The 20038-nt window shown below is 50.6% G+C and overlaps 1 protein-coding gene across 1 annotated transcript in view; it reads right to left on the bottom strand.

Annotated features, from left to right (window-relative positions):
• The window catches only part of Bgn (biglycan), an 11913-nt gene extending 5008 nt beyond the window's left edge, over window positions 1-6905 (bottom strand). The window contains exon 1 of the mRNA XM_021153601.2: window positions 6750-6905. The gene's annotated coding sequence lies outside the window, so the exon portion shown is untranslated. The remainder of the gene's footprint in view (window positions 1-6749) is intronic.
• Between the last annotated feature and the right edge of the window lie 13133 nt (window positions 6906-20038).

The following is a 20038-nucleotide window of genomic DNA, read 5'->3' as shown; positions in this document are numbered from 1 at the left end:
AGAGAGAGAGAGAGAGAGAGAGAGAGAGAGAGAGAGAGAGAGAGAGAGAGAACACAATATTTAGCCAACCTTAACCAGGGATGGCTAGATGGCAGCAGAGAGAGGGAGGAGGTGTGGGTAAGAGGCGCCAGTCAGGGTAGGAGTGCTGGCTGGCCAGGAGGGTGTCTCTTTCCACTCCCCTCCCCTTCCTGGAAGGACTTGGTTTCATTTGGGCAATGAAATGTCTTTGAAATTAGCTCAAGGCTGCCTCCCCATGAGTCAGCCAGAGCCCGCTTCACTGCCTGAGGTTGGGGGTCAGTGAGGCCAATTGGAGGCTGAGATGAAGCACAGCTATTGGCCCCACAGGTCACCCCTTCTGAGAGTGAGCCTGGAAGATTTGGATGCTATTAGTTTAACTGGGCAATGAGTGAGTCACCCCTTTCACTGCCTGAGTCCCTCCACAGTGCCCATGTTGGTCTGAGAAGGTCCAGAGGCCAAGGCATGAAGTGGGAGAAGAGAGAGAGAGAGGAAGACGGGGGTGGGAGGATGGGAGGAGGGGAAATAGATTCTTTAATGTTGTAGCAGCATCAAGCAAGGGTCCTGGGAATTAGGAGATCAACACTTCATATCTTCCTTCCTCTCATTTCCCAGGAATCAGGGTGCAAAGTTCCAGGCTTCCATATCTACCTCTACTCCCTCTTTGTGCCCATGGACCAGGCATCCTGGAGAAGATCTCAAGGAGAGTAGATTGCTGCCAGAGAAACAGGGCAGGGTCAGGCTTGTCTGTAGGCCCCCCAGGCGGAGACAGTGTGATGGGGGTGGAGACTCTTCATTGCCCGAGCCTGCCCCAGCACCCACATCTCCTGTTTCTTTCTCCTGCATTCCACCACCCAAGCAGTGTGTAGTCTGCAGGACAAGGCCAGAGCCCTTGCTTCTTTTACCACTCCTCTTTGTCCAACTCCATGGCAAAGGCTCAGGGTATTTTAGTCACTTCACCTCATTTGCTTAATAGGGAATCCATGGTGGTCTTGCTAGCCTCCCAGGGATGGATGTCTGGGGTTGCCCTGGTGTAGGGGTAAATAGGAAGCCTAGCCTCCTAAAGGCTTAAAGCACCCCCAGCTCAAAGAGTCCTCTTATAGAGCACATGTTGGTGGTGAAATTGGGGTATTTGGTGCTCCATCTGGGATAAATAAGCCTTCTGAGCTCAACTGCTAGAGGCAAAAGTGGAAGGAACCCAGCTGACAAGGGGGTTATGCTGGCTGCTTGCTGCTTTTGCTGCTTTGAAATTCTTAGCACCAGCAGAGGTGTGTGTGTGTGTGTGTGTGTGTGTGTGTGTATGTGTGTGTGTGTGTGTGTGTGCATGTGCGTGCATTGGCAGAAAGGGGAAGCTGGGACATCCTGGTTTGGTTAAACCTAGGCACAAGCACTGCCCATCTAATGGCTGTCAGCCCCAGAAGAAATCTCACCCTGTGTTGTTGCTTAAAATGCCCTAGGTTTGTGTGTGTGTGTGTGTGGGGGGTATTCACACACAGAGACTGAAACCCAGTGATTCTCATGGCCTTCCCTGACTCCCATCTAATACCAGTGGCCAGAAAGGCCTGCGCGGAGGTTAGAGCAAAGCTGCTTCCTGGAGAGAATAGAGCAGTTTTCCTGATCCTCAGAGGTCACACAGCAAAGTAGGGGACACAGACAAAGGCTTTGCTCAATCTCTTTGGTGACTCCTGAGGTCAGGAAGTCGTCAGCTGGAGGAGTGTCCAGCCTCCCTCATTCTTTCCAAGTAGTCTCAAGATGCCCACCCAAGCCTGGCCTAGCAACACATGGGATTCCCCCAGAAGTTCTTGGCCCAAGGGTACCGAGAAAGGTTAGTTCTCCCTCAGCCTGAAGCATCCAGGACAGGGTGGGGATCTTGCCCAGGGCAGATGGACCAGAAAGCCTGAGAAGAGGAGCAGAAGCACCCAAGACCAGATAAAAAAGGTTGAAGGGAGGCCAGAGAGCAAGATGGAAGGGCAGGGAAAGAGTGAGGTGCTGCTCCCAGCCCTCTGCACTGACCACTCTTCTGCCTGTCTCCTCTGCCAAAGCTGCTATCCTGCAGGAAGAAGAGTCAGAACGAGAATTTCTGCTCAGCTGAGCTACAGTGACCCACAGTCCACCTGCAGAGGCAAGATCAGGAGAGATGATATGGATTGGGGATGCAGTTGGACAGAGGACCATCTGCGTGGAACCAACCCAGATGCTTTGGAACACAGAATGACCTGGAAATCACCACAGGGTATTCTTTTCCTAGACAGGAATCTCCCCGGAAGCCTTGTGTGGCCCTCAGACACTCAGGACATGACATTTTTTTGTGGGCACTGCAGTCTTTTCAGATTAAAAGCCTCCTCCACCCAAAGAAAGGAGCTACAGGACCCTAGGTGGGTTTATAAGACTAGATTTGAGGGGAAATACCGTAGGGATGCACAAAGGACTAGGAGAGTGATACAGGGGAGATCCCAGCTTGTTGTCAGTTCCAGTCCAGGCTCAACCTGGGGTAGGAGGCTCAAAGCCCACGTAGGGGCAGGGTAGAGTTTGGCTGCTTTTTCAGGGTTCAAAGCTTGAAGGGTGAGGGGTCAGGCAGGTTTCCCAGTGCAGCCTTCATTTAAACTCAGAAAACTGGCACTAGACTCAGTACCCATATTCTGCAGAGAAGAGGGCATGCCAAATACAGAGCCCACAGAAGGGGATTCTGTCAAATTAAGGGAAGACTTTCTTGGTGTTTGTACCACCAGCAGCACCACTTTATGGATGAGAGAACTGAGGCCTACAAAAAAACGAACTAGTTGATTTCTCCCAAGTCTTCTGTTTACAGAGTCCAGCTTTGGTCACTCTAGGGTCTCAACATTCAGTCTTGCTGCTGGGTCATGGATGAAGGAAAGTCTGGGTCTGTAGGTAGGTAATGCAGTGAGTCAGGAGGTGGGAAGAAACATCATGGGGGGTGTTAGCAACAGGGGGTGCTGTGGATAGTCTTACATGCCTCCCTTTTTCAACTCCCTCAAACTGATGATCCCTCCTCCCCATATACTGAGAATGAAGGCAAAGTCGCAGTCGGGAAGAGGCACTCTGTTGACAGACCCTTTAAGACTTATAAAAAGTTTCTCCCATTCCACTTCCTCCTGTTACTGGCGCTTCCAGACCTTAGTTTACCTTTTATGTCCTTATGTTCTATCAAAGTGAGCTCTGAGCTTGCTGGGCACCAGCTCCTCAGAGGAAAGGAAAGAAGTGGTCATTGTGGTGAGCTGAGCTTGGTGACCACAGGTTGAACAAGGGAAAGGACTGGGCTTCCTGGAGCTTGTGCCACCACCCCAAATAGGGCCCTCCTTGTCTGCCCCTCTGAAAGCCATGTGTAGTTCTCCATGCAGGATAGCTCTGGGCAACCGCCAAGCAAGACGTGCTGGCAGTCTCTGAGAACATGGAAGGGTTGTGCCAGGCATTCAGGCCAGGCCAAGGGCGGCAGGGGCAAGGCTTGAGGTCTGGCAGCTTTTAGGAGCTTGCCTGCAGATGTGGAGCTGGAAGCTGCCAAGGAGCAGACACGGAGGGCAGTCTCAGCAGCCTCCTCCTGGGGCATTGGGCCCTGCTGAGCAACCCTACTTCAACTCTGATAAATGGAAAGCGCTGCCTTCTACCAATTTGTGCTAGGCTCTTGGGAGACAGGAGACATTAGGCACTGTTTTTCCTTTCTCTGATCACCAAAGGTAAGCTTGTACCTGGCCTGCTTCCTGCCTTCTTCTAAGGTCATTTAGCTCCAGCCTAACACTTGAGTGTCAAATAGAGGGATGGGATGTGTGCCTCAAGGTGAGCAGAGTCTTGTTGGCCAGGGCCAAATCTTACTACTTGTGACTGTGGCACTGACAGAGTAGCTGGGAAGTCAGGTACAGCTCTCCACCAGAATTGGGGAGGGGGTGGAATTTACCTGAATGAGGTGCCTAGGATATATAGAGAGGTACTGGGTGCATCAAGAGAGAGCCTTCTATCCCTCATTCCTTGCCCTACTGAGAAACTTCTGGAAAGGAGCCAGACAGCAGATAATCCTGATCAGTTGAAGGTACTAGGTTTCCTAGTCCCCTTGCAACTGACCCATATGCCTGCCCATCTCCTCCCACTTACCAGCAAAGTGTGAGCTCCTACTCACCATATGCTGCAATTTTCAAAGAACAGGAGGATGTTGCTACCCTCAATGGTGGGAAAGGAGACTTGAATGATTTTTTTTTTCCTATACCATTCCTGGTTACCATGACAATGTTAACATTGATAGGTATCTAGTAGGCTCAGAGAATTTGTCCCAAACTCTTGCCCATGGCCTCACAGTTAGGTAAAATCAGGTTGTGATGTCACTGTGTCTGTCTGTCTACCTGTTCATCCCAAGCCCCACTCCTGGAGAAAGAGTAGCAAGGCAACAGGTTCCAAATCCCAAAGATCCCCCTTTCTGCTCATGTCTTGGGGTTCTCAAACTCTTTCCCCAACACCAGGTTCTCTACTGCTTGCCAGGAACTCTGGCTGGAATGGGATTCAGCCTTATGCATTCAGCCAGGAAGGGCCAAGATCATCTTCAGTCTTCCAGGATCATTCATTCACACTGCCCCTTTTCCTTGGTGTGAGTGAGGTCCTGTGCTGGGCTGTCTCTCTACAACCAACTGGCCTCCCTACAATGGAGAAGGCCTGCTGCCAGGACTGTTGGGATGTGAGGACCCCACTAGAAAATGGGTGGGGCATTTGAGAGCAGGGACAAAGGAGGAAGAGCAGGAGGGAGTCATGGTGGGTGTGGAGGTAATGGGGGGTGTTGACAAGGAAGCTTCCTTGGTATTTTGGCCTCATTGGGGAGTCATGCTGAGAATCCTGTGGACCAAGAACAAGTGACTCCTGGGACAGACTTATGGTACTCTGTTTCTACAGGGAGAAAAAGTGAAAGACCATGGTGGGTGAGCCCAGGCAAAGGGAGATTAGAATGGAGTCTAGTCCCCATTCCATCCCAAAACAAGGTGACAAAAAATCAAGTCCTCTGGAGAGTATCCCAGTGCAAGTTGTCAAATATAGCCTCATTACAAATCTCTCTTCAGAGGATTTGATGCTATGACTGGAGGGCTATAGAATATTGCTGAAAAAAGCTCTTTCTTACCTCCACAGCATCCCTTTCCCTTCTATTCCACCATGTTGCCAATCCCCCAACAGCATAGGGTTTTAGAGGGATTGAAAAAAGATTTTGGTCAGTTATAGCAAATTACTTGACATGATGGTCACTGGCTGGCATACCCATCTGGGCTTCTAAACTCCATGGTTCAGATTCACTTTGCATGTAGTAGGACCTTGGCCCTTGTTCTGGGTAGGGAAGAGAAGCAGTGGTAGTCTCAAGTCCTTTGGGGTGGAGAGAAAGTCAGTGTAGGAGTGGACCAGAGAGGCCCAGCTGCCACACCCAGGCGGCCAGCTGGCTATGAAGCCCTCTCTACTGCCTGGATCAGAGCCTCCTCATGCTGCCTTACCCTTGTGGCTTAGAGGCAGACCCACATCCTTCTATCAGTATATCCGCATCACCTGTCCTCAAAGCCCCCCCCCCCCAACCCCGGCTTTAGCCTTCAGCAGCAATACACAGTCATGTTCTACACAAAGCAACCATGCCCACCCACAAGCTCTCCTAGGGTGTAGGTGGTACAGGCAACTGATCGCATGTCCAGATGCCAGCCCTTAGGACTCTTGCTAGCATAGGGAACATCTTAAGTGTGTCTCAATTTCAGTCATTTCAAGGCAGAAAACTGGCAGACTAGAAAGGCAACAGCTCCTAAACATGAAATTGGAGTCACCCAGGTGCCCTTGGCCTAACAAAGATTTCCTCTGCCTGCCTACAGCTCTGGACCTCTTATTCTAGGTACTCCAGCCCGCCAACCTTCACCAGACTTGGTTAATGCCCAGTTGACTCTGTCTCTCTTGCTTCTTCTTCTGAATCTCTTGACAGGCCCCTCAGGGCTCTAAGCCACATTTCTTCCTGGAAACATGGCACAATTTCCCCATTTTCTACCCCCATCCCATCATCTGCCCATTGTGCATCTCATCTCAAGAGGAAGCAGAATATTAGTCTATGGTGAGTATGGAATATTAGGGCAAGGTGCCTGAGGTGTGCCTGGGAGCACAAGTGTCCCTGACTACTCCAAGGGGAGACTGTGCCAATGCTGACTTTTGCATTGGCTCCATCCTCCCTGACCTCGCCAGGTGCCAAGACCCCAAGAAAGGCTGAGCTGGGAGAGCAAGGCTAGCAGGAGTGAAGGGTGTGCCTGGGCCTTGCCATGAAGGGATAGGACTATGGGTAGAGCCTAGCCATCCACCCAGCCCTGCCTCAGTGCTCTGGGCAGTACCCTGGGGGAGCTCCCTGTCCATCCCCAGAAGCAGAGAAGCAAAGCATAGGTGAGCTTAGCAACTGGGCACTGTCAGAGAGGAAAGGGAAAGGAAGGGTAGGAAGAAAGTTCAGGGAAGAGGGTGGGGAGAAGAGGCAGAACTGTGGTGTTGATGAAAAGGACACAAAGCCTTTGGTGGGTGCCCTGGGGGAATATAGAGAGCAGCAAGGAGACAGTGGAAGTATAGACACTGGGGCGGCAAGACTAGATGCGGCAGGGCTGATGTGGAGACAGCAGGATTGCCAACATCTTTGGCTGATGAGGGTACAGCATAGCCAGAAATGAAGACAGGGAGGACAGATTGAAGTCTTTGTCGAGAGAGTGGAGTCAGTTCCCGGCGTGAGCAGGCCCTACCTGGGGAGGGACAAGCAGCCAGGTGCAGGCTGGTTAGTTGGTGGACTAGGATGTCAGGCTGTCGGTTTGTCTGTCCGTCAGGGCCAACCGGGAGCAGCTGCTCGCTCCTGGGCAGTTCGTGGAGAGAGGGAGACAGAGGCGGTGGGAGGGAGGCTAAAGGCTGGGCGGGCGGGCCGACAGGGAGGGGACGGGGCGGAGAGGGAGACAAGAAGGGAGGGGGCTAGTGGAGCAGAGAGGGAGAAAAGGAGGGAGGAAGGGCAGCTGAGAGGGAGGGGGCAGGCTTCCTGCCCCCCCTGGCAGCTTCAAAGGAAGCAATTTTCTTGTAGACGGCTGGTCTATGTGGCACCCCTCCCCCTCACGCCCCCCACCCTGGCCCCTGCCTCAAGCATAGTTTGAAAGAACACACATTCACTTACTTAGGGACAGACCCTTGGTGTCTTTGGGCAGACAGTCTCACAGAGTCAAACTTTCCACTATCCAAAAGGGGACACTGAGGTGCTTGCTGTTGTGGGGCTAAGCAGAAGAAAGTGAGAGGAAGATGGGGAAAGGCAACCTGATGGCTACCCAGAACTTAAGTCTGAAGCCAGGGCCACTTTGGGGATTATAGATGTAGAGGATGGTAGGCTTCTGGAAGGACTTGATCCAGGATCCCCGTGGCTCTGTTAGCCTTTCCTCTTCTCCTTCCTTTCCTCCTTTAAAACAAGGCATTTGCCCCCCACCCCTAAGTTTCTGCAGGCCTTCTTGGCTCACATCCCTGAAGCCTTTGAGAAGTTGGCAAAGCTGATTTGGAGGAGAGGAACAAGCTCCTTATCTTCTTGCTCAACCCCTACTGGCCGGCCAGGATGCAGTAACCACGGTCTCTCTTGTGAGCATTTCCTCCCTTCAATTTCAGGACCTAACTGGGCTAGGCTGCCAAACCTCAACTGCTTCTTGAGGGTCCAAATGAGACATGGTCCCTAGTGTAGCATTTATCTGTCCAGTGATGTCCTACCTCTCCTTTCCCAGGGCAGCTTCCAAGATGTAAAGGTGAGCCCTTAGATGGTGGGAGAGACTAAATTGGGGAGCCACACTGAAATCTGAAGAAGAAACCAGGGACCAAGTGTAAGGAAGTGCAAACAAAGAAAGTTCAGGTGAGGGGCTGAGGCAGAGGCCCACTGGATAGAGGGCAAGGTGAAGTTCACTGCATGTTCTCAGTTGAGGACAGAATCTCCAGTAGAATTTTGCTTGGAGCCAGAATCAGTGTCGAACTTCCCTTCAAGAACAGTCTCTTCTGGCTGCAGAGAGGAGAAAACTGGGAGAAGCAGGGAGCCGGTGGATGCCTTTGGATTCCATGGTCTAGACCAGGAGACTGGGGAGCACTCAGGCTTCTCAGGCTGCTGGTTTTTGTCTGCTCATATGTGTGTGTGTGTGTGTGTGTGTGTGTGTGTGTGTGTATGTATGTATATATGTATTTATAGGATCTTATGTAGTCCCATCTGGCCTTCAACTCACTATGTACGTGAAGTTGCTCTTGAACTCCAGATCCTCATGTCTCTGCCCCTGAGTGCTGGAATTACAGCAGGTCCAAGGCACATATGGAATATTCTGCTTGGTGAGTGCAGCCAATGGCAAAAGGCCACATTATGTCTGGCCTGTTCATGTGAGATTTCCAGAATGAAACAGAAAAAACAACAGCATCTCATCAGTTCTGAGTCTTCAGTTTGAAACAATGAAACTGCTCTGAACATACTGAGTGAAAACTGCTGAATAGTTCATTTAAACTGCATGCCTTGTATTTTATATATCTTTCATCTCTTCTTTTTTTCTTTTTTCTATTTTTGAGATAAAGTCCCACTAGATATCCTTGAACTCGTGGTGAGAATTTTCATCTGTCTGTGCTGAGATTACAAAAGAGTGAGCCTTTACTATACTCAACAAGTATATTTCAATAACTCTTTCTTTTTGCTTTGATTTTTGAGATAGGGTTTCTTGTACCCCATGCAGACCTCAGATTTGCTGTATAGTCCAGAATGACCTTAAACTCCTGATTCTTTTGCCTCCACCTCCTGGGTGCTGGAATTAGAAGCACAAAACACCATATCTAGCCAAGGCTTTTATTTTAAGGATAAAAACTCACAGAATATATACCCACTGCCCCAGGTACCCGTCTACAAAGCCCTTATTAAATATGGTACCACTTGGCCTAAGCCTACATTCACTGTTCTAGGGGTTTTTATTCAACCCCCTAGAACACTGGCCAGGAGAAGCATGATGGAGCTAGTGATCACGAGCTAGAGCTTCTGTGACCCACTAGAGCAGTGGTTTTCAACCTTCCTAATACTTCGACCCTTTAATACCATTATTTTCATTGCTACATCATAAATGTAATTTTGCTACTGTTATGAATCATAATGCAAATATCTATGTTTTCTGATGGTCTTAGGGGACCCCTGTGAAAGGGTCCTTCAATTCTCAAAGGAGTCACTACCTACAGGTTGAGAACCACTGCACTAGAGGGACACCTAAGGTATAGAGGAGTTCCACAAGGAGGCAGGTATGCATTCTTGTTTCTGGCCTCAACAGAGCTACTACACCCAGCATCAGACAGGCCTAGGAAGATTTTCTGGAGGAGCCAGGAACAGTGAACACACTAGAGCAGGCAGAAGAGAGCCTTTGCCTTGTGTAGGGAACAACTGAGAAAATGTGCCCTAGGGGTAGGTGGGAGGCTGAGCAGTAAGCCAGCCTGTTTAACTTTCAGGATGGAGCTTGGCGTAGTAAGGAAGAGACCCTTTGTATGGGGACTAGGGGGAGAGTGTATTGTATACTTCCAGGTTCTTCCTTAAAGTTAGGGCAGCACTTCCGTAAATATGCTTTTTTGTGCCTGGAAGGTCCTTGTGTCTGTGGTTTACAGTCTGCAATAAGCTATAACTGCATGCCCAGCCCAGGACCCATTGAGTCACTCAGCCTGGCCCTCTAATTTGGGGGCCACTCCCAGACCATCCAGGCAGCACCTCAGTCTTTGAGCCTGCTCCTCTCTGTCTTCTGGTTCCCCTTCCTCATGCCTCAACTTTCTCTGAGGAGGCTGGGAAACAACCAGGACCCCAGCTGTAGCAAGGCTGGGAACAGAACGTCCTTTAGCAGCAGCAGCAGCAGCAGCAGCAGCCTCTTGCCCTCTAGTCTCCCATGCCTGGAAGGAGGCAGGGAAGTCAGGAGGAGGGTAGTGGGAGGGGAAGAAGATGGGAAGGAAGAACAGGCATTTCCTGAAGCCTCTAGAAGAGGCAACTACACACACAGCTGTCTTAGCTCCCCAGGAACCAGGGCAGTCTTGTGCAGGGGGTTGGGAGACAGCTCATCAGAGTGTGATTCCAGGCTACCCCAGACAGGAACAGGTCTGCCACAACTCTAGCTTGTATGATTCCCCAGAGGCCTGGAGAAAGTTAGGCTATCTTGAGGAGCTACCCTCCATCCCCTACCCTGCCTGCCTTGCAGCCCGAGAAGCCCTTTCTCTTGTTGACCAGAATCAAGAATGCAAGAAGAAGCCTAAACATTTAGATGTATGGGAAACACGTCCTTGAGCAGCTAGCACTGCTTGTTGGGAGAAGCTGTAGTGCTGTGAACACCTGCCAGGGGCACCTGCACTCCCTGAGGACCTGGCTAGGAAACACTGCTGCCTTCCTGTTCTGAGAAGCCAGCCCTCTATCCACCATTAGGCAGTTACTCTTCTGACAAGAGCTGGTAGAATGTCAGGACACAAGACATATTAAAGGGCCTATGGCTTGTGGAAGAGCCACAGAGGAAGGGAACTAAAAAAAGGAGAGGGCCTGTTTCCTAAGCAGGGGAATCTTAGCCTGGCCTGTGTGGAAAGGGCCTGGCATCAGCTGCAGTCTGTCCCCCTACAGCTGTTTTGCAGCTGTCCTTGCCCTAGCTTCAAAGCTGAAGGGGAGGTGGAGAGAGAGAGAGAGAGAGAGAGAGAGAGAGAGAGAGAACACCCATAGGGCAGCTGTGAACATGTTGGTTCTCTGTGAGCATAAAATGCTACCTTTTAGTGAGAGTCTCTGGGGTGGGGTGAGCAGGGCCCGGAAGCCTGGCAGGTGCTGAGAAAACTGCCCCAGGAGCTTCTACCCACCAGAGCTCATGCAGCTGGGTTGGCTTCAAGGTTCTTCTGCTAGGCTCCCTTTTGAATCCTTCCCTGTCCTGTTCCCCTAGTTTATCCAGCCAGCCTAGTGGGTGACTGCAGCTTGAATCTAGCTAGGCTCTCCACAACACTTCTCCTGTTTCTTCTGTCAGTCAGTGTTAATGGTCAGTCCAATGCCTGGCTTCTGAATAAACTAAGCTGCAGAGACACAGGGGACACCTTGGAACTTAAGGGAATCTGCGGTGCTTGAGTTGAAGCAGGTAATGACCCTATCCACATGGAATTTGCATACTACTGGACTGCGAGCAAGGCCATGCCTGGAGAATCAAAGAGATGGTGGGAAAAGAGCGCATCAGCCTGAGGGGACAAGGAAGACTTGCAGAGGAGGAGGCAGTATCTTAGGCTGTGTCTTTCAGCACTCTCTGCAGTGCTCCTGTGAGCTCCCACAAAGACAGTCCTGAGCAAGGGGACTCAGCCTGCAAGACATGTCACATAGCACATCAGAGCCCCTTCTTTAGCAAGCATCCTGCCCAGAATGCTCCCAAGTTCACAGCCTTGCTTAGGTACCCACTAGGCCCTCTGGCTATGTTCATGGCTGATGCCTAACACCCTCCAAGGTTGAACAGAGTCAGGATATGAGACCCACAGACTGTAGAGAGCAGCCCCTACTACCACTAAAGTGGCTACTGAGTGATGACCTGGAGCCTCAAGGTGGTATGAAATGGATGCTTTGTGGGTTCAGGAGGTGGAGCAATTAGGGACACCACTTCTGCCAATATGCCCAAGAGATAGCTAAGGTAGTGCTCCACTGTCTGGAAGCTTCCTGGTGCTGATGGCCAAGGCGTGGCTGGTGAAAGCTGGCACTCTCTACACCAGGAGCTTTTTTTGACCTTCCCCTGAGGACATAATCACACAGCATCTCTCCCCTCTGGGCCACCAGGGTTGTAATTTCAGGAATTGAAGGGGGGCTCCTTGAAGGCTCAGCCTGCTTGAATCTAGCTATCTTTAGAGGCACAGTCTGGGGCATGGCCAGAAGAGAGAAAGTGGACCAGGACTGTATTGTAGCCTGTGTAGATGGTTGTCATCAAAGCTGAGGAGCTAGGGGGCCATGAGGCACTTTGGGACCCTGTGCTTTGAATAAGGCTACACCTTAGGAGTGCTGCCTGGCCTGGCCTGTGCAACTTGAAGGCTCTGGCAACTCTGCTGGAGTCTAGCAGGTTTGGGGAAAGGCAGGCCAGGCCCTGTCTTTCAGGCCTCTAGCTAGGTTCCTGACAAAGGACAGTGCATTAACCTGAGGACTTCGGAACCCAGCATTTATTTCCCAAGTGCTAGCAGCTGCTATGGGACAAGGAGCTGGGGGTGGCCTTGGTACCAACAGGCATAGCATGTTGAGCAAAGCTTACTCAGACCTGGGATCTAAAGCAAGAAGGAGATTTGGTGTGATGGAATGTGGGGAAACCTGGCATAGAGGCTGGTGGGTTGCAGGACTTGCAAGCTGATTGGTGGGGGACATGAAAAGGGAAGTATAGATGCAAGGTTCCATTGAGTGCTCTGGAGGAGATGCAGGCCGGCCTCAACAAATGCTTTACTCCTCACTCTCATTGTCCACTTGAACTTGACAGTCACAGGAGTATCCTTCTGGTCCCCACTGCTATTACCCTCAGTCCTATTCTGCTACCTCAGTGCCCCATCTTAATTTGGAGATTGATGAGTATTTCCCTTTTTGCCATATGACCCCAGGCACCCCATCCCTGCTATCACCACCAACTGAATTGCTATTGTTGTATTCTCTCCGAGGCTTAGTACCCTGAGGTTTCCAGTTGGATTGCCTATACTGCTGTGCCTGCCAAGTAAGCATGGCATTAGGAAATGGAGGACACTGAAAGCTTAGCCCTGCCTGCAGTTCTTTTGGGCGATGTCCCTTGTACTACCAGCTTATATCTGTTGCTGGCCAGCTCCTTCCACATCACAATTGGACTGAAGGCCATGGCCTCTAGCTACTGAGACCCTATAGCTCTGAGACCCTGGCTCTCTTGGGAAGTTAGCTCATCCTTGCTTGCCTCAGCTGTGCCTTGTTTACTGGGCATCCTTAATTAGTGATGACCTGGGGACATAAAACCATGTTTCCTTTGTCTCATCTTGGTATCAGCCCAATTCTAGATTGCTTGTAGGGATAGTAGAGGCTAGGTTGATTGCAGTTCAATTTCAACCTTGATCATGGGGTGAGTTGAAGAATCATCTCATAGAATTTCTAAATTTAATTAAATTTCCCTTCATCGGTATTGGGAACACCACAGCAGTTTTGTTCCTTGCCCCACCCTCTGCCACCACATAGCAGCCTCGTAGACAAACTGGAAATAACTCAGGAGCCATTCTTAAGGAGTTTCTGTTTCTTGCTCTCCTCCATCTGTGCAGGGGATTTCCACCCTGTGCTCAAGGGTCTAAACCAGGGTGTGGAACTTGTTGCTCTGACATACAGTGGGTCTTCTTGACTCATTAGCTCAGCAGGCCTAAGAATAGGGAGGATGGGATGTTGGAGCTACCTAGCCTATATACATCCTGTGCCTTTTGGGTCTAAATTCAGACTGTGAAGAGAGTGGGGCTGGATGGACTAGGAGGCCAAAGCAGGGTGGGCAGGGCCTGGGGTGGTTAGGCTGGGGAGGAGCAGTTGGGAAAGCTGGGAAAGCAAGTCTAGTGTGTCTCCAGGGCTGCTGACCTCTGACCCAACCCAAACAGGAAGTGCCATATCTGTGGGCCCAGACCCCAGAGGAGAAGGAATGTGGGGATGAGTCCAAAGCAAACATTCCACCAACTTCCTAGTCACCCCACCCCCAGTCTGCTGGTCCTTTTTCTGCTGAGAATGGGGTGGGGTATAGGGAATTGCTGCAGAATGAGACCAAAGCAAGACTGAATTTGCAGGCTCAGAGCCCAGCTGTAACTGGTGGCAGTAGGTATTTTTGTGTCCTCCGTTTATACCCCCAAGGGAGGGATGGTCCTTCTCCTGCTGCATTCTACCTGCCTTGTCACTCACTACCTGATGCTCTGGTCTTGTAAGCTCTGGAAATAGGGACCTCAGACTTTTCCCTCTGGCTCTCAGCACAGGCAAGACTGAAAGGAAAAGTACAGCCTAGGACCCCCAAGACCAAGATCTCAGCACAAAGGATATATATTTGCTCCTGAGGGACAGAGGGTAGGGATAAGGTACAAAGACAGGAGATAGAGGGAGAAGGGAAAGGGAACAAGGGAGGGCAGAGGAGTATTTGTCCTGGAAAGGGGGGGTGTCATAGTGCTGCCCCTTGGACATAGAGGAGACACACATGACCCATAGGCAAATTGGAGGCTGGTCTAGGTTAGGTAGTCGGTCAGTGACTTACATCAGGAAATAGTCACTGCTAGATCCCCAGGGCTGGACCTCTGAGGTAGGCCTGGCTTTGCACAGACCAAGGCTTAGTCCCTAGTAACTGCTGGGTGAATGTGACTACTCCCTTCTCTGGCATCAGACCATATGGTTTATAACTTGATTCCACAGGAAGTGAGGGGCGCACCATTGGGCAAATTATTTGACCTGCCTGCATTTTAGTATCCTATCTTCAAATTTCAGGCAGGACCCTGGATATTAGGCAGTCTGACTTGAGGATGGGTATGCATGGACAAAGATAAGGGTTAAGGTATAAAGAATGGATAGATGGCCTCAAAGCTACTAATATGCAGCAGTCACCAGCTCCTGGTAACTTTAGGACAAAAGGTGTTTTGGGCTTCCCTATCAACCTGCACCAGCAACCAAATGCTACTGTATGTCCTAGACCAGGACAGGAACACCTAATAGAGAAGAAAGACCAACTATAGATGGTTTCTGGAACAATTAGGGTGAGTTGCAAGGCTCCAAGGCTCTGATGAGGAGGCTCTCAGAGGAACTTTGAGCCCCATGCTAATGAAGCAGCATCTAGGATACGACCAGGGACTCTGTAGCAAGGAGAACCTGAGCTCTCAGTGCATGCAGCTTGAATATGAGGTGGAGGTAGGGGATACCAGAAGCTTGAATGAGGTGCATTTATTACATTAAAGTGCAAACCAGTGTTCCCCCAGCCCCTTGAACTCCACTAGGTCATTTGCTGAATTAAAGGGTCTTCATCGATTAAGTGAAAAAGTAGGGGCGTCTAAAACTGTCCGAGTGGTGCAAAGATCAAGTAGAGCTTAGCTTGGGTGTTTCTCCTTTCTTTGTTGGGTTTGAAGAGCCACACTGTGGTAGGCCTAGGTACAGAAGGAGGCTGTGGATGAGATGTCACAGGTCAATAACATTATTGTGTAGGTGTGTGTGTGTGTGTGTGTGTGTGTGTGTGTGTGTGTGTGTAGGTAATGGACTGGAGTCCTGGGCCACATGTGTGCCACAAATGAAATTTAGGAGCACATGTCTGTGTGTGTGTGAGAGAAACATCTACTGGGCCAGAGGTAACCTAGGTTAATGGTGGAATCAGGCTGCCACTTTACTCTGGGCCACTATGAGCCCCTGTTACTCCATGGTGGATCCTTGAGACTCTGACTCTGCTGGCAAGCAAGACCTGGTCCTTGCAAGTCTGAAGGAACAGAGGGTGGTAATGGACAGAATGGGTGAAGGCAGGAAAAGTGGCTTGTTACAGTGACCTTTCACTCTCTGGTGCCTGTAAGTGGAGCAAGCCATCGAGAGAGTGAGCTCATCTGTCTCCTCTCCCTGCAGGCTGCAGTCTCCATGCCTTCCATCAGCAGAGAAAACACCACAGCGCCTCAGTCCAGGAGAAGCAGGGGCTGAGCCTGTGTTTGACTAGCAGCCAGCCCCCTGCCCAGGCCCCACATCATCCGCAGGCAGCAGCGGGCGGGGGGGGGGAGTGGAAAGCAGCTGGGTGGCCCCTCCCAGGCTGCTGTCTGCTTTCTTTTGCCCCCTTGGCAAGAGGGGAAGAGGAAAAAAGAATAATTAAACCCAAACGTTTTGGTAACTTTTTCCTGGAACAAGAAGACACAGGGCGGGAGGTTCTGGTCCCGGGAATGATGGGCGGGACTGTCTGTGGACCCTTGCCTTCCATCCCCACTACAGCCTGTCCTGAGTTGGTGATCAGCAGATTGTCATTAGCCTCTTGACAGCCCTCTCCCAACTTCCCTTAGCCTGTCCCACTCTTTCTAGAATTAGATCCTTAACCCTGTGGCCTCTGGTCATTGTCATGGTGAAAGGTCTGTATGTATACCCTAATCCGCTGTCCAAATCAGAGGAAAGATGTTTTTTTTAGGGTCTTCTGAGGGAGCCTGCTCTCTCATACCTAGATTCTAGGTTTATGTTGTGTTAGACACTTGGTTGTGGGACTTTGTGATGGCAGCTCTAGGACACCACTGGTCTCTGCACTCCCTCTCCCTTTCAAGTCTCTTAGTGTAGCTGTTGCCTCAGCTAAAACCAGCTCTGGGTCAGCTCCACATGGGCTTCCTGAGTGCCAGTAGGGCAGGCATAGATATGGCTTAAGGAGGAGGATCTTGAGGTTGAGGGGTGAATTTTGGGGGGAAGCCTTGGAAGTTGGCAACAGCTTAGAGGCTTAGGTGGTGATAGGGCCCTGAAGACATCTCAGACAGGACTCTGTTATAGATTCTCTGGAGTTTCCTGCCTTCATGCTGCCCTTTATACTTTCCTGCCCAACTCACTGTATTTCGGAGGCCTTTCCTTCTTCTCTAGTTTCCATATGCCTGTCAGAGGAATGTTCCCCCATGGTGGACACTCATGAGATCCGTACCTGGCATGTCAGATGGTCCTCCTAAAGCTAGTTGCTGTTGAGTCCCAGCACACTAAGGTATAACTGCAATTCAGCACTCTTTATCATCTTTTTTTTTTTTGAGGAAGTTGGTGCCCAGCTCCTAGAACCAGAGGCTCATGAAGAAGGCCCACTGCTTCATTTATGCCAAGGATCCTGGGAGCCCTGGCTGGCTAGGTCATGGATCCCCTGAGTTTTACAACTCACATCTCCAGAAAGCACTCTCAAATGGTGGTAGACATTTCAGGAGATGGTGTGGTCCAAGAAGACGTGGGATGTACTCAAGATGATAGTTAATTTTGATTTCCAGCTTCATTTGATTAATAAGCACCTAGGACATTAGTGAGGTATATCCCACCCTGTGTGTGTGTGTGTGTGTGTGTGTGTGTGTGTGAGGTCCCCACCCCCAGACCCAGGCCCCAGAATATAGGCCAAGAGACTGCATTACACTTTAGAGGCACATGCATGTAGGCCTCAGGTGTCCAGTTTGTTTTTTGCTCAGATCTAGCCACTCCAGGTTGGACAGTCTCAGGAACATACAAGTTGGAATCTTTGTTAGCTTCACTCTCTCTATACACATAGGACAACTATTTCCCATGCACCAGTCCCTGTCCTCTCATTTCTTTTAAGATTGTCCAGAGCAGGCAATAACCATCTGGGCCAGTGTGCACGGGGCTGGCAGGGAGGCGTGGTCTGCTCTGTGGTGCCCAGGTCTGTTATCTTGGACCCAGGTCCTTGTCTGCTTCCCGACCTCTTCTGTACATAGCCTGTGGCTACTGAGGTGCTCCTGCCAGTGTCTCAGCCTCTGCTCTGGTCCTTCTATTGGTGCCAGGCTTCTGGCCCAGATTGGAAGAAGGTCCCTCTAAGAGGGGAAAGGCAGGTCGTGGCTTAGTCACAAGCAACAGGAGCCCAACCTGAGGGGCAAAGGCTTTTCCATTGATTGAGTCTGGTGGGGCCAGATATCTTTGGAGGGGGGGTTCTCTCCTACAATTTATGCTTTACTTGACAAAGCCATTGTCAGTTTGGACACTCATGGGTAGCCTTACTACACCCAGCTGACACCACATGTGGGGTATGAGCCCTGACTAGTCTTTACCATTGGAGGGTCCTCTTAGGCTTCAGATTCCTTCTGGTTATCTGATCTCCTGGCTTTTTTTCTCTGGCACTCCACTATGGCCACTGCCCCTTCTTGGGCTCCTGGAACCCTGATGGCCTATAAAGGTTTCTGCTTCTCCACAGCTCCTCTGTCTTGATCCCTAGGACAAGCTATTACCCGGGGTTGAGGCTTCTGTGTGCCCATTCCATTGCTCAGACACTGTTTGCTCAGAGACTATTGGAGGTAACTTCTTCCTCAGGGCTGAGGCTGGCTGGCAGGTGGCTTCCAGATAGGGGCTTGGTAAACTTGCTCCTTAGATTGGACCAATTCCAGCTCTGCCACCAGTCTAGCTGCTCATCTTCAGCTGTTTGGGTTGTCCAGCTCTGCAAAATGTGCCAATGTAGGCCAGAGTGGCTTATAAGTCTAGTCCTCACCCACTGTAGGATATTGATAGCAGAGTGGTCACAACCCCTTTCTCTCACTGCCATCCTTCCTTCTCCAGAGGAGAGCCAGGAAGTAGGAAAGGTGTTGTCCTGTGCCCTTGGCTGTCTAGCCTGCCTTTGAGAGATGAAGCAGTGCTCCTACTAGAGGCTCTCCAAGTCCATTGGAATAAGATGCAGGCTGGCTCCCAGGTCACAAGGAGAGTTTTGCTTGTCCTTGGTTGATGAAGTCAGCCTACTCAGATCTTAGACTAAAGCTCTCCTCGGTCCCTATTCTCCAGTGCCTCCCAAGGGCAGAGGGTGAGGGCATTGTCTCAGCATCCCCTTCTGCTCCCACCTAGTGCCAAGCAGGAGTCTAATGTTTTTGAGGAGATAAATGCGGTACTGTCACCTGGCACATTTCACTTTGGGGGATGGCAGCCCCAGTGCCTGGGGTGCTTAAACTTGAAGGCTATATTAAGTGGCTGTCAGCCATCTTAATGAAAGGGTGATAATTCCTGAGGATTTCCATGTCCTAGAAGCCCAGTGGCTCAGAGGACTATCACTACGCTGTGTTCAGGGAATAGGATAAGGGCCTAGAACCACACAACTTGTTCTCCTGCCTTCATAGACATAGGACAGGGACACCAGTCACAACACTAAGCATGCCCCACCTATAGTTTTTATCTTGGGGCCCTCGAACCCAGATCTGCCTGCTAACCCATCCCCACATTTCCAGCCTTCCAAGATTCTCCTGTCCCAGAAGGCTTTGAGTTAGCTACATTAACTCCCTACCAGCAAACCCTGACCCATTCTGGATGCCTCAGGTGGGCAGCCTCCAGTAACTGCCTTTCTGCCCATCTACTCTAACCCAAGGACACTCCAGTGGTACAGCAAGGTACTATTCTTCTTTCCAGTGATAGTGTTGAAGGACTTGGACCACCTGGGTAGTGGCTGCAGGATGGGCAAAGCTGCTGGGGCTAGTGGGGCCAAAACAGGATCTCTCATTCAGCCCCTGCCTGGCCAGGGCCCCTGAAGAGCAGCACCCAACCCAAAGAGCCAGGATGGAAACATCATACCCTTTATGGTCCACATGGGCAGGCCCTATTGGTCAGCAGAGAGCATGGAGATCTGGAAGAGGTGGAATGGTGGCCATAACTGGCCACACATGAACCACTGTGATGGTAGGACAGCCCAAGACAATCATGCCTTGAGATACTAGCTCTGACTTTGTTTCTGAAAGCTACCTCTGCCCTCTCTGTCTCTCTTTCCCTTCTCAAGATCACTTTCTACCAAACCAATGAGTCTCTTGTGCTCAGATCACTACAATGTCCACTGCTTCCACCTGAAGAGAAAGACAGGGAATCTTTCCTGAATCCAAGAGCATGTGCTTTTTCTGTAAGGCTCATATTGACTCTCCATTGGCCCAGGCCCAGTACCTCCATGAATAAGGCATCTGTTTCCATACACTGTGGGCCTATGAAGCCCATTACAAGGCAGGATACCCACAACAGGCTGCCAGGTCCCACCTTCATGTCAGGGAAAGGAGATGGGAGGGAGCCTTCTGGGTTCTCAGGAGATGGGACAGGTGCCATCTGGGGCAGTGAAGACTCTGGTGTCCACAAAACCTGTTCATCCCCTGGGTTTCTGCCTTATGTGGTAGGGAAGACTCCCATTCAACAGACAGCAGAGACTTTGGGTTGCCTAGACACTGTCCTTCCTGTGGATAGGGCTGGCTCTCAATGCTTCTGCCATTTCCCTTTCTTCCAGGTTTCTACTTTTTCCTCACTGAAATGGGGGATAACATGTACCCTGTATTCCTCATCAGAATGTGTGTGCAGTAGGGTGTATTCATCTCACAAGAATCCCAGACTTCTTGATCAAGAGTCTCA

The sequence above is a fragment of the Mus caroli genome, chromosome X (genome assembly GCF_900094665.2).
Source record: "Mus caroli chromosome X, CAROLI_EIJ_v1.1, whole genome shotgun sequence".
NCBI classification, from domain to species: Eukaryota; Metazoa; Chordata; class Mammalia; order Rodentia; family Muridae; genus Mus; species Mus caroli.
This window is presented reverse-complemented; position numbering and strand designations above follow the sequence as displayed.